Here is a 13,521-nt window from a genome sequence, read left to right as displayed (position 1 = left end):
GACTGATACAATTTAGAGGAGTAAAAAGAAATGAAGAGAAATTGCTACATAAGACCAAATTCTTGGCTGTTTACATTTTTGTTATGCAAGCATCTCATTATCAGGTCACTTTACTGTATGGAGTAGGGTTGAATGAACATAGGCCAGAGGTGATGAATTATCCTTAGGTTTAAAACAAGTAACACAGCCACTGAGCCTACAGTAAGATGTATAAACAGTTTAGTGTTTACGGTATTTTCTTTTTCCCTCCAGCTGATACTTTTAATAACTTACCTTAGGAAAATTTTTTTTAGAAGATTTTATTTATTTTTATTCAGAAGAGAGAGGCAGAGACATAGCAGAGATAGAGGTAGAAGAGGTATAGGTAGAGGCCCCTCGCATGGAGCCCGATGTGCAACTCAATCCCGGACCCCAGGATCATACCCTGAGCCGAAAGCAGACAGATGCTTAACCGCTGAGCCACCCAGGCGTCCCCCTTAGGAAATTTTCTAAAAATAAGTAAGGGAGGGATCCCTGGGTGGCACAGCGGTTTGGCGCCTGCCTTTGGCCCAGGGCGCGATCCTAGAGACCCAGGATCGAATCCCACGTCGGGCTCCCGGTGCATGGAGCCTGCTTCTCTCTCTGCCTGTGTCTCTGCCCCTCTGTCTCTGTGTGTGTGACTATCATAAAAAAAAATAAAATAAAATAAAAATAAAAAAAAATTAAAAATTAAAAAAGTAAAAAAAAATAAGGGAGACAGCTACCTCTGTAATATTAGAAAAATATTATTTATCCAAAATATAAAAAGTATTTTTAAAATTAACAGCTATTACTATTATAGCAAAATGGTCCTGGTGGATGAATTATTACTAAATTTTTGCAGTTCTAAGAGGATCTGTTCAAACAGCGATAGCTAAACTGATTAATATATTCATGATATTTCTTAGAATATCTATATGGGCCTTGCCATTTAGGAAGGTGTTTCCCTATACTAAAGATTCCTGGTAGGTAGCTAATAGGCTGTATGGAAATGTATGCACCAGCTCCTGATGAGGCCCAGCAGCACCATATTTGATGGAGTTTTGGAATGTTGATGAGATCTGGAGCCTATGGCCAAGAAAGAATTCCTGAGATGTCTTGGTGCAAAAAGGTAATTTTATTAAAGCATGGGGACAAGACCCGTATGTCAGAAATTTTGTTTACTTTCTCTTCTGCCTCAGTTTCCCACATCACTCATAGAAGGGAGGGTCGTGTTAGGGCTCCAGGAAATTGAGTTATGGGTCTCTGGAAGTTAGGGTATTGATAAGAATTTTTGTCTTGTAAATCACTAAGACATTTGTGAACCAAGGGAGATTCATTCCCTGTAGTACTGTGATCTTCTTTTTTTTTTTTTTAAGGTTTTTTATTTATTTATTTATTTATTCATGAGAAAGAGGGAGAGAGGGAGAGTGAGAGAGAGAGAGGCAGAGACACAGGCAGAGGGAGAAGCAGGCTCCACTCAGAGAGCCTGACATGGGACTTGATCCCAGGTCTCTAGGATCACACCCCTGGCTGAAGGCAGCACTAAACCACTGGGCCACCAGGGCTGCCCAGTACTGTGATCTCTACAAGTTAACCATTTGCTTTTTTCTTCCCTTAGCTTTAGGGCAACCAGGAATGCCTGAGGAAACACGTAACCCACTTGGGAATGGGGAGGTGGGTATGGGGTGTCCTCTTGTGCTTTGCCCTCAGCTTGCCTTCTGCTTCCTCATCATACTACTCATACATGCATTTATATAGAGTGGAGATATTTAGAGTCCACATCAGACTTTATTTGTAGTCTCCTAATGTTTGAGCTGGTAAGGATATAAGCAATCTAATCCATCCACCTTATTCTTTAGATGAAGAAACGGGAGCTGAGTGTGATTATGTAGTCTGTAAGTAATGCCAGGATTTAAATCCCATAGCTTCTGACCTGAATCTCTGCCAGTGATAATGTTACCAGTGGGAGAGTCTGCCTTGTGTGAATGGAGTTCTTGGTCCTTGGATTCCCCCATGAGAAGATTTACGTGGGGATCTGTGCTCTAATAAAGACAGAAGAAAAGTAGCAAGCACAATGCTTTGTTTATTAAAGCAAAAGTACACCATGAAGGTGGGAGAGCAATCAGGTTTTCTGAGGTAGAACCAGCCCCTAGATTGTTTTGGGATTGGGTATTATTGGGTCTTTCTGGGCTGCGAGGAGCTATGACATACAGTGGGGTGGTCTCTGATGGAGGCTGTGTCCAGTCATTTGGGGAATTCCTCCCACAGGTTGGAAGGATGAGTTTTGACCCTGCTAGGATTGTACCAGAGCCTACTGGCAGCCTTTCTCTGTGGTGGGGAGGGGCTATACCTGCACTGCAAATGAATTATAAAGAGTTTAGGGGTTTCCCTGGGGCAGAGGTGGAAGAGGAGGGCACTTGCTCAACACCCACAGCTATCTATCTACACTAGTCTTTCAGCCCCAAGGTCTTGGAAGTCACCTCTGGATGTTTTGCCACCACCCCTGGGCTTTTATTGTGTAGCTTATTTATCACCCTTGTCTCCAGCTCACTGTCTCTATCATTACCTCTTAAGGACTTGGGACTCTGCCTTGGGGCATTCCTCCCACTCCTTTTTAGTTCCTACCACCTAACAATAACTTCCTTTTAATAGCTTTCTCTAATGGGTAATAAAGCATCTGGAACTAGCAGTAAGTATGCATATCCAGTGATGGATGCAGTTGTCTTTTATCAGTTGGCTATTTGTGCTTACCCGAATCCTGCAGGAAATACTTTGCAGCTTTCATTTTTGTCTTTGACTTTAGAAATTAGCAATTTTTCATACAAGTAATCTGTTCATCGGTTGTTGATAAAATATATGATAACTTGTGTGATATGTTCGGCTGTCTTGAAAGTTTTTCCGTATGCTCCTCCCTAAACTAGCATCACTAAGAAGATATGAGCTTACTGCTCTCTACCTTTTCTTTAGTTTAAAAAGAAGATATAAAACTAGAAGTAAAGTATTGGAATATAGCACAGCATTATTCCGAAGTAACCACAACTAAGTGCCAAAGAGAATTTCCATTGTTCAGAAGAGAAAGAGACTAGGTTAGGATGGAAGCTAATGCAGGGGAGAGGAAGGAGATAGGTAATTAATACTAGTAGTGTTGTCAGGAGTAGATGTGATAGTGGTAGTAGTATCTATACCAGCAGTTCAGTACTTTAATTGATTGTGCTTTTATCTGAAAGAGCACAGGCTCCAAAACTAGATGTTAACATGATTCTTAGATTGATTAACATTAACTAATAAAAGTAAAAAAATAAAAACATAGATTAACTACATGTGAACTCCATACATGTAAGTTGTTACCATGGTTGTGGTAACATCAAATAATACTTTTGAATGGAATTCTTACCAAGTTACTAAAATGCTTAAAACATGAATTTAGACGTATTAACATATTAACTATCAACTAATGTTACCTTAGTAATAGCTATATAAAGTAACATTCTGAAATAAAGTAGCTATATATTATTAGTTCTGTTCTTTACTAACAGTGATTTTATTTTATTGTTAAATATTTTATTAAAGGAAAGAACTTTAAATAAACATCCTCTGTGTTTGAAAATTAAATGAATGGTTTCTGATGCTGAACTTCTGTTTTCACCGTAGACTTATTACACCACATTATTGCAAACAGTGAAAGAGTGAAATTCTCTACAGATTTCTTGTGATATGGTAATAAGTTGCTACAATTTCTAGAATTTACAACTGTCTATAAAGGAAACCTTGTAACAGTGTAAGGTGTATGATAAAGCAGGCTGACAGAGTATATAGTAGCACTCAAATAATTTGGCAGTGCTGTGTTCTGATCATAGTACCTGATGATAAGATGGTATGTAGAGCTATCAGCTTCTGAGATAATAGGAAGGAGAGAGGAAAGAGTTCAGTTATAATAGTAACACTAATCTCAAATGTTTATATTTTTATTTTTAAAGTTTACAAAGCACTGTTGTAGTATTTATCTTATTTTACCTTTATCTGTTTATGGTTTGCATTTCTTTATGTAGTTTTAAGTTTCTGACCTTTATCATTTCCCTTCACTCTGAAGAACTTAGACCTTCTTTCTGGTAAGGCAAGTGTATTGGCCACACATTCCCTCCATTCTTGTTTGAGAAAATCTTTTATGTCTCCTTTACTTTAGAAGGGTGATTTTGCAGACTACAGAATCCTAAGATTGTGGGGTTTTGCCCTTCAATACTTTAAATTTGGGGTTTGTTTTGTTTTTGTTTTACTTTAAAATATTTGACTCCAGTCTTTTCTTGCTTGCCTTTCTTCTAAGGAGAAGTTCAGTGTAATCTTTATCTTTGTTCCTCAATAGATAAGTATTATTCTCCCTTTGTCTTCTTATAGAAATGTTTCTTTTTTCTTTTCTTAATTTAAATTTTAGTTAGATAACATGCAGTGCAATATTGCCTTCTGGAGTAGAATCCAGTGATTCATTACCCAGTGCTCATAATCACAAGTGCCCTCTTTGATACCCATTATCTATCTAGCACATCCCCTCTCTTTTGTTTGGTTTGTTTCCCTCTCTTCTTTTTTTTCTTTTCTTTTACCCCTTTGCATATATTCATCTATTTTGTTTCTTAAATTACACATGAATGAAATCATATGGTATTTGTCTTTCTCTGACTTACTTCACTTAGCATAATACACTCTAGTTCCATCCATGTCTTTGCAAATGGCAAGATTTCATTCTCTTTGATGGCTGAGTAATATTCCATTATATATAATGTATATAATGTATTAATATGTATATATAATATTCCATTATATATATCATATATATTATATATATATGCACACACACACCACATCTTTTTTTTTTTTAAGATTTTATTTATTTATTCATGAGAGAGGCAGAGACACAGGCAGAGGAGAAGCAGGCTTCCAGCAAGGAGACCAATGTGGGACTCAATCCTGGATCCCAGGATCACACCCTGAGCCAAAGGCAGATGCTTAACCCCTGAGCCACCCAGACATCCCCATACCACATCTTCTTTTTACATTTATCAGTCGATAGACATTTGGGCTCTCTCCATAGTTTGGCAGTTGTTGACAATGCTGCTGTAAACATCTGGTTGTATGTACTCCTTCAAATCTGTATTTTTGTATCTTTTGGGTAAATGCCCAGTAGTGCAATTCCTGGGTTGTAGGGTATTTTCATTTTTAAGTTTTTGAAGGAAATTCCATACTGTTCTCCAGAGTGGTTGCACCAGTTTGCATTCTCACCAACAGTGTAACCGGGTTCTACTTTCTACGCATCCTCACAACACCTGTTGTTTCTTGTGCTGTTAACTCTAGCCCTGTTGAGGGTTTTTATCATGAATGGATACTGTACTTTGTCAAATGCTTTTTCTGAGTCTATTGAGAGGATCTTATGGTTCTTATCCTTTCTTTTATTAACATGATGTATCATGTTGATTGACTTACAAAATTGAACCACTTTTGCAACCCAGGAATAAACCCCACTTGATCATGGTGAATAATTCTTATGATGTGCTGTTGGATTTGATTTACTAGTATCTTGAGAATTTTTGCACTCATGTTCATTAGGGATATTGACCTGTATCATTTATTTCTGCTCTGATCTTTATTATTTCCCTTCTTCTGCTTGCTTAACTTATTTGTGGTTCCTTTTCTAGCTCCTCTGGGTGTAGGGTTAGGTTGTATATTTGAGGCTTTTCTTGTTACTTAAGGTAGGCCTGTATTGCTGTGTACTTCCTTTTTATGACTGCTTTTGCTGTATCCCAGCAGTTTGGGGCTATCATAATGACAATATTTTCATTTGCTTCCATGTATTTTTAAATTTGTTCTTTAATTTCCTGGTTAACCCATTCATTCTTTAGTAGTAAGTGCTCCAACTTCCACATATTTGTGATCTTTTCAAATTTTTTCTTGTGGTTGACTTCAAGTTTCATAGTGTTGTGGTTTTAAAATATGTGTGGTATGAGCTCAATCCTTTTGTGCTTGTTGAGGGCTGATTTATGACCTAGTATGTAATCTGTTTTGGTGAATGTTCCATGTGCACTTGAAAAGAATGTGTATTCTGCTGCTTTAGGATGAGATGTTCTGAATATATCTGTTAAGTCCATCTGGTCCAGTGTGTCATTCAAAGCCATTGTTTCCTTGTTGATTATCTGCTTCAATTATCTGTCCATTGGTGTAAGTGGGATGTTGAAGTCCCCTACTATTAGTGTTTTATTGTCCATGAGTTTATTAATTGAGTTATATATTTGAGTGCTGCCAAGTTGTAGGCGTAAATATTTACAATTATCAAATCTTCTTAATGGATAGACCCCTTAATTATGATATAATGCCCTTCTTTATCTCTTGTCGTAGTCTTTGCTTTAAAATCGAGTTTGTCTGATATAAGTATGGCTCCTTCGGCTTTCTTTTAACATCTGTTATCATGATAGATACTTCTCTGTTCCCATACTTTCAATCTGCAGGTGTTTTTAGGTCTAAAATGAGCCTTTTGTAGGCAGCAGATAGATGAATCATGTTTTTTTATCCATTTGGACACCCTGTGTCATTTGATTGGAGCATTTAGTCCATTTACATTTAGAATGATTATTGAAAGATAGGAATTTAGCGTCATTGTGTTACCTGTAGAGTTGGTGTTTCTGGTGATGTTCTTTGGTCTTTTCCTAGTCTTTGTTGCTTTTGGTCGTTTTTCTCCACTCAAAGAGTTTCCTTAAAATTTCTTATAGGACTGGTTTAATGGTCATGAACTCCTTTAGGTTTTGTTTGTCTGGGAAACTTTCTCTCCCATCTATTCTGAATATTGGCCTTGCTGCATATTTTTCCCATTGAGCATGTTGAATATTTCCTGCCATTTTCTTTTGGCCTGTCAAGTTTCTGTGGACAGATATGCTGTGACCTGATCTGTCTTCCCTGTAGGTTAGGGACATATTTTTCTCTTGCTGCCTTCAGGATTCTTTCCTTGTCTGTATATTTTGTAATTTCACTGTGAAATGCCATGGCAATTGACAGCTTTTGTTGAACTTAATGGGGGTTTTCTGTGCTGCTTGGATTTTGACGACTGTGTCCTTCTTCAGATTCGGGAAGTTTTCAGCTATAATTTTCTTGAATTAAACTTCTGCCCCTTTTTATTTCTCTTCATTTTCTAAGAATCCTATGCTACAAATGTTAGTCCATTTAATAAGTCATTGAGTTCCCTAAGTCTGCCTTCCTGATTCATTACCTTTGTTTCCCTCTTCTTTACAACTCCATAATTTTATCTTTTTTACTTTTTTTTTTTTTTTTTTTTTTTTTAAGAGAGAGCATGAGCTCGGGAGGGGGCAGAGGGAGAGTGAGAGAATCACTGTAGAGCCCAAAATGGGATTCTGTCTCAGGCCCCTGAAATCAATGACCTGAGCTGAAATTAAGTCTGATTTTTAACTGAGCCATCCAGATGCCCCCATAATTTTATCTTCTGTATCACTGATTTGTTCTTCTGATTTGCCCATCCTCATTTTTATGGCATCCATTCAGGTTTGTATCTCGGTTATAGCATTTTTAATTTCAGCCCGACTAGATTTTAGTTCTTTTATCTCTGCAATAAGGGATTCTCTGGTATCTTCTATGATTTTTTCAAATCCAGTAGTATCCATATAATTGTTTTAAATTCTAGTTCAGACATATTACTTGTATTTGTAGTCTCTGGTTATCACTTCTTATTTCTTTTGGGGTGAATTCCTCTATCTTGTCATTTTGGAGGGGAAAAAAGCCAAATAAAAGTTTAAAATTTTTAAAAAATTAATAAAATACATAAAGGAAGCTAGATCCTAGATGTGTTTTTATTTGCTTTTTTATGAGAAGCTTGATAGAGAAAATGTAGTAAGAAAGAAAAGAAAAAAATTATGTATAAAATAAAATTTTAAAAATAAAAATATTAAAAAAACTTTTTTCTATAACCACAAAAAAAGAAATGAAAAAAACCTCAAAGGGTACTCGAACCTGTTCCCCTAGAGCTGAAGCTTTGCAGCACTCAGTGATTAGTAGGGTGATGGGTAGACTTGGTATGTGTGAGGGGTTTTTGCTCGTCTTTTGGGGGAGAGTCTTGCTGCTCTGATTAATAGGTGGAATTGCCCTGGTGGAAACGTACCTGCAGGGCACAGTAGGGCTGGGTTTGTAGTTTCAGCTTCCTCATTTAATTGATGGCATTGTTTAGCTCACTGAGGTGGGTCAGAGTGGCAGACTTCAGAAGAAAATGGCTTTGCCTGGTTCTCTCCAGGGAAGGAAATTCGAGTCACCCCTCTTCAGTAAGCCCTCACAGGCAAACAGTGACCCCTCCTGTGTCCCTGATCCTTGCCTTCATCCTGTGTCAGAGCTACCCAGCTGCCCAGTGGTGCAGCATTCCTGTGTTTTGTTTCAGGTGCAGTTGAATGTCAAAATCCCACACTTCAAAGATCCCCTGCTGCAGGGACCTGCACTGATCTTCTGGGAGAAGATCTCCCTGCACTGTGGCTGGTGCTGGCTTGTCCCGGAAGGCAGTCACACAACTGCATCTTGGTTCAAAGTTTATGGTAAATTGCAACATACAGTTGGGGCCAGGGTCTACTGCTCTCTGCAGATGTCTGTTCTCATACTGGTGAGAGGAATAGGTTGATGGCTCCCACAGGGTCCTTTGCCCCCACAGAGGCTGTGTCACCTCTACCAAATGCACCCCAAACAGAGGAACTGCTTTTCCCCTTGTGACCCTGAGGATCTTCAGACTGCCTCCTGGTAAGTCTCCAGCTTTCTTTCCCACTAGAGCACTGCTCAGCGACCCAGGCATGAACCTAGCAATGTCTCAGACCTCTGAAACTTCAGAATCTGTACTCTTGTTTATAGAAAACTGGTGGTATTGTTACCCTCTCCTTTCTCCCTCTCAGTGTTTTGTTTTGTTTTGTTTTTCCTTGTCTGTGGTTTTTGGGAGTAGTTTTCTTAGCAGTCTCCTGTGTGTGTTTTCAGTGTTCTCCCCAGCCCCCCCCCCCCCCACCACTTTCTCTCTTCTTTCTCTTTCACTACTCCCTCCATGATCAGGGCTCCTTCTCCTGGTGAGTACCTCTAGCTCTTTTCTTCCACAAATCAACCCTCTACAGTTCCTTCCTTCCTGGGTCATTTTTCCAGATTGTAGACCTGCAGCTTTATTCTCTAAGACTTCAGATCGATTTCTTGAGTGTTAAGAATGATTCGACATTTATCTAGTTGTATTTGAGGGAGGAGGCAAACTTAGGATCATCCTACTCCTCTGCCATCTAACCTCTCTTCTCAGAATTTTTGCTTTATCTTTTATTTTCTGTAGTTAGAAAACTGTATGATAGGTGGAAGGTTTTTGTTGGTTTGTTTTTTAGCATTTATCCTGCTTGGTGTTCTCTGACCTTCTTGGATTTGCAGTTTGGTGTTCAACATTTATTTGGGTAAATTTTAAATCATTATGGCTTCAAATATTTCTTCTCTTCCTTTTTCTCTTTCTTCTCCGTCTCATACCCCAAAAACATGTATATTATACTTTTTATATTTGTCCCACTTGAATATTGTTTCTTTTTCAGTTTGTTTCTCTTTGTTTTTCCATTTTGGAAATGTCTATTGACATATTCTTAAGCTCAGAGATTCTTTCCTCAGCTATGTCCAGTCTACTAACAAGGTCCATCAGAGGCATTTGTCATTTATGTTATTGTGTTTTTGATCTATAGCACTGATTCTCGGAGTTTCCACTTCTCTGCCAATATTATCCCTCTGGTCTTGTATGTATCTACTTTTGCTGTTAAAACCCTTAGCAATCATAGTTGTTCTAAATTAAGTCTGATAATTCATTCCAACATCTCTTCTATATCTGAGTCTGGTTCTGATGCTTGGTCTATCTTTTCAAACTGTTTTGTTCCTAGCTTTGCACAGTGGCAGCATCATAGCCAATGAGGTTTATTCGAGGCGTGATTATTGCTAATTAAAAACTTTTCTCAAACTGTTTTGTTCCTTTCTGTTTGCCTTGTGATTTTTTTTTTTTGAAAGCTAAGTATAATGTACATATAGGATGACAGGAACTCTGATAAATAGGGCTTTAGTAAAGTTTTGGTGAAGTGTGCAAAGAAAAGAGACATTCAGTAGTCCTGTGATTAGGTTTTACCTTTTAGTGAGCCTGTGTCCCTGTGCAGTGAACTACTCCAGTACCTCTTTTCCTACCTTAGGTGGAACAGGATGGCCGGAGTGGGACTAAATGGGTTATTTCCCTTCTCCCAGGTAAGCTAGATACTGAAAAAGCTCCAATAAATTGGGCTCTACTTTTCCCCATACCATGACAAAACCAAAGGAAGTTTCTCCCTACTCTTCACTAAGAGAACCTTGGTAAAATTCAGAAATGTGAGGACCCCCACGGGACAGGATCGCTCTGCAGTTTTTGATGCTCAGGTTGAGAGTCTTTTCAGCACTTTGTCAATTACATACAATTCAGGTTTTTCTGCCCTGCTGCTGGGTTGTGCTCCAAAAAGTGAATTTCTCTGTATGCTTTCTTTCCAATTTTGGGGGCTGCTGTTTGTCTGCAACCTCACTTCTCTGATGAATCTAAGAAGAGTTGTTAATTTTTCAGTTTGTTCAGCTTTTACTTGTTAGGATGAAGTAGTGACTTTCAAGCTGCTTATCTGCCAGACCAGAAACTGAAAGTGTTGTTTTATTTATCTTAATTATTATTTTGGCAGTCATAACGTCAATATGACAGTTATTATTGTACTAATCAAAAGCTAAGGCTCAGAGACAGAGCCAGCTATAACTTTAAAAAAAAAAGAAAAAAGTACCATTAAATATACTAAAATACAGAGCTTTTTAAGTTTCTTCTACATTCTCTCAACTATCAAGGTGTCTTTTATTTGCTATTTAATGTTGTTCTAAATACATGAGTTCGAGCCCCACATTGGGAGTAGAGTTTACCTTAAAATAATGTTCTAGATAAATAAAAATAAAAAATTTACATCAACATAAATTTTACCATTCATCTTTATGTTGTAAAGCAGGTTTTAACTGTAATCATAAGAGGCTTTAACTCATATTTGGAATCATCAAATTTACACCCTTGGTATTTCTTAGCTTGTATATGCATGGATATTTTGTTATTACCACAATAGTGAGAATAATGCCCAAAACTAACTATACTCTTTTTATTTTACTTCTTAATATGTACATATTCCATATTTTTGATTAACTGGTGAGTAAGGAAGGACTGAAAGGAAAGGTACTTCTCTCTCCTGTCATCATTTTTACTGTAAATGGTTGGCTGATACAGGGAAGTGACATGAGTAAGAAAGGATAGGAGTCTTTGGTCTGTCTTGTTTCTTAGAATACTACTGCCTTCTGCTTTTTAAGTTCTGATGGAAAGAGAAAGCCCGGCCTCTTTAGGGCTCTTGATATCCTGTTTACCGTGTTGTAGACCTAATATGCTTACATTGTGCCCACTTGGGTCCTTACACAGAAATTCTGTGCTCATAAAACAGCATGACCACTGTATGCAAATGGGCAGCCAAGGGCACATATTGCACATACCTTCTGTGCTTATGTTTCATTGTCTTATTGGATTTACAAAATCAAGTTCAAAGTTCAAAGATAAAATGAAGTTCAAGATGCAATAGCTGTTAAACCTTTTGTGGGACTCTCTGGTTACTCTCTGGTTACTCCCATGAAGCTAACCCTGCTCAGAGATACTCTAACTTACACAGCTGGGAAGTGTCCAAGCGTGGTTTAGACTTAGGTGTTTGGCTAATTTTCCTTTCTTTTTTTTTTTTTGTATTTCTTGTTATTATTTTTATTCTTGTGTTGAGGGCTGACTTTGCATGGATTGCTGTGAGGGGAGCTGCTTATCCACATATAAAATTCTGACCCAGAAGCAGGTCATCTGTGAAAGGTGTAGTACTTGCTTCCCATAACATGTGTTATGTGATGGGCAAGGTGGTGGCCCCTTCCAGCTGTACTCTACTTATTTTTTTTCTTTCAGTTATATTTTGCTATTAAGTAGTAATTATAAGTAACTCTTTTTCTTTCTCTGAATTTCCAGGCTACTGTATGAGGCAATAATAAAATAGCAAGATGAATGTTAAAGACAGAGGTATAGATACAGCCTATTCCTTGTTTTGGAATTACTGACTCTTTTTCCAATCTTGCTAATTTACTACTGAGAGGCTGGCTAGGCATTTGCATGTGGTCCACAGTCTTACAGAACTTTGAAAGATCATTCTGTCCTCAAGGAGTTTACCATTGCTAGAACGAGAGGAACCCCTTTACACCTGAGTGTTTTAAATTAGATACTTTTAAGAGTGAAGTAACCAGTGATACCTGGTTTAGGTACTATTAATAGTCAAGTTGGAATAAGAGGCAATTTAGGTACTATTAATAGTCAAGTTGGAATAAGAGGCATTAACTGCAGATGTCCTGAGCAAACTGGGACATACAGTCACCCACCTCATAATGCGTTATTCAAACATGTGTTGAGCTTCTAAGCATGACATTCTTGTGACTTTCCAGGAGGCTTCCTTTTTTTTTTTTTTTTTTAACACCGTCATTGTGCTAATCCACACTGAACCACAGTTATGTTTATGTCTGTTTGCTTGATTAGAATATGGGCTTCTGAAGATTAGGAACCAAGTCTCATTCATCTTTGTATCCGTAGTGCTTTATAGAACCTGGCATATAACTGTAAAGGCTACCACCACAACACCACTGACTGCCATTTATGAAAGTGTTTATTATGTATCTCCCCCATTATGAAAAGGACTCTATTATTTTACTTAATCCTCACAAAAATCCTGCAAAGTAACTATTATTTTACCAATGTAGGCATTTGATGTTTATGTTAAATTGTGGAAAACCTTGTAGACCTAATGTATAAAGCACATTAGGTCATTCTTTGAGAAACTGTGCAAACTGAGATAGGAACTAGAAGATTAGAGATAGGCAAATGTCCAGATTCTTAGAAGGAAAATGTACGTGGATTATGGATGCTTGTATCATTGAGCTTGATGTGAATTCTGTGCAAAATTCAAATGAGATTTTTTTTTTAATTACTTTTTTCAGAGTGTTAACAGCACTCACTAGGTGCTTACATGGGTTTCTTGGGAACAATTTCTGTCAGACTAAGCTTATTGTTTGAGATTCTTAGATATCTTTCTGGTCAAGATGTAAACAGGTATGTCTGATGAGCAAATTGTAGATTGTGAACTGGATGGACAGCTATACCAGAGAAATCCAGTTAATAGAATTGATGTTAGTATCGAGGGAGTTTGCTGCATTCTTTGGGACTCAATCCTGGATTTTGTTCTTTTCAGCATTTGTATTAATTGAGCACATCAATGTCATATTGTCCAAATTTTCAAATAACCAAGCAACATAGATTAGTTAAGACATTGCATGACAGAACAATTCCTCAGAAATCTTAAAAATTCCAACAAATTGTACAAAAGTAAAATTCCAAAATAAATGCATCCAAACCTCAGCTATCCTGAATATAATATC

At 37.6% G+C, this 13,521-nt stretch overlaps 1 protein-coding gene and 1 pseudogene across 7 annotated transcripts in view; both read left to right on the top strand.

The window, feature by feature from the left end:
* Nucleotides 1-13,521, top strand: part of SMAP1 (small ArfGAP 1) — a 183,882-nt gene that overhangs the window by 136,939 nt on the left and 33,422 nt on the right. The window lies entirely within an intron of this gene.
* Nucleotides 9,913-10,038, top strand: LOC140637458 (U4 spliceosomal RNA; annotated as a pseudogene).

The sequence above is a fragment of the Canis lupus genome, chromosome 7, assembly GCF_048164855.1.
Source record: "Canis lupus baileyi chromosome 7, mCanLup2.hap1, whole genome shotgun sequence".
NCBI classification, from domain to species: Eukaryota; Metazoa; Chordata; class Mammalia; order Carnivora; family Canidae; genus Canis; species Canis lupus.
Note: the sequence above shows the minus strand (reverse complement) of the source record. Positions and strands in the feature narration are given on the sequence as shown.